The sequence below is a fragment of the Cicer arietinum genome, chromosome 4 (assembly GCF_000331145.2).
Source record: "Cicer arietinum cultivar CDC Frontier isolate Library 1 chromosome 4, Cicar.CDCFrontier_v2.0, whole genome shotgun sequence".
Taxonomy (NCBI): Eukaryota; Viridiplantae; Streptophyta; class Magnoliopsida; order Fabales; family Fabaceae; genus Cicer; species Cicer arietinum.
In genome coordinates, this window is record NC_021163.2 from 29,623,888 (window position 1) to 29,625,450 (window position 1,563).

A 1,563-nucleotide genomic window follows, 5' to 3' on the forward strand; every position below is an offset into this window, starting at 1 on the left:
ATATATTATTACTAAATATAATGTTGCACGAGATGATTTGTTTGAGAGGTAATAATCTGAGTTTGTGTGAGACCATTTGTTTGAGAGATAATAATGGGTGCGTTTGTTTTAATAAAAAATTTATTCTTTTAAACCAAAAATCATTTTTTAGGGTTTAAAGGGTGTTTGTTTCATATTTTTTTAAATTATTTTGTTAGAAAAATTATTTTTAATGTGAATAAGGCTTTTAAATAGGCTTACATACCAGACCATGATAGGCCGTAGGCTAGACTCAAGCCGGAAAAAAAGCCTATCATAGGCCGTAGGTCAGGCTTAGGCCTCAAAAATTCATTGTAGGTCAGGCTCAGGCCTTTCAAAGCCTAGCCTGGCCTGACCTATTCCCACCCCTACTTGGACCCATTCAAAAAATTGTTCAGCTCAAAGAACAAGATTTGGTTTGGTTTTGTCCAAAACATTGCACAATGGTCATCAACTCTACAAGAATTTTACCTTGCACCCCATTGATGTACCTGCCACCCCCAAGAAACTTGAAAAGACAATTTACCTTACCATTCGAAATTTTTTAAACTTTCTAAATATAAAAAAGTGAATTTTATTTTTAACATTTTCGAAACTTTTGATAAACACAAAATAATTGGTGCATTCCTACATATTATGGTTCCATGGATATCTCTTTTACTTTCAGCTTGTTTGGATAATGCTAAAAGTCCACATGCATAAATAATAAACATATGGGGCGAGAGTAAATTGCCTAGAAGAAGTCACCTATCAAGAATAATGCTATCAATTACATCACCATTAAAAATGATAGAGTAGTCAACTGTTTCTATGCATAACATTACCCATCTCACCCATTTGTTATGGAAATCCATCTTCAACATAACTTCACATAGATAATCTCAATCAATCCATCATTTGTTGGAAAAAACCAGAGATAATTAGCGATAATTATCTTAATAATGCGGAATATTTTTTCCCCCACCTGTGCAGATAAATGGCCAAACAGAAAATACAATTCCAAGAGCAATAATAATTAGCAGAAAATTAAATATGAAACAAACGCAATTTTTAACGTGGAAAACTTCCCTCAAATTGAGAGAATAAAAACCACGGGACCTAGTCCAGTAAAAACTTCCACTATAATAATTAATGGGTACACCAAGAGTCTTCCTAATAACAATAGGGAATATCGATCAACAATAACAACCCTATAACAACCTTATAATAACCTTTCACTAAAGTGGGTATGCCAAAGTAACTCTCAGAGAAGACAAAACTACTCAAATTATATATTAAAATAACAAACTCAGTGGTAGGAATAACATACTAAATTTGTAGATCAAACGGAGCAAGTTTGCTACACACCTGTTACCACCACTGGAACCAAACCCTTATTTTTCTTCTCTGGAAACCGTTCTTCTTCCGTTGTCTTTCTGTGTATCTTCTTAGGGATTTCTAAATCCCCTTTTTATTACCTTCAAGTGGGCCAAGCCCATTAAAACCTTTTTTTTCTTTTTCTTTTTATTTCAATAATAATAATACTAGTAAAATTGGTGGGTTCCA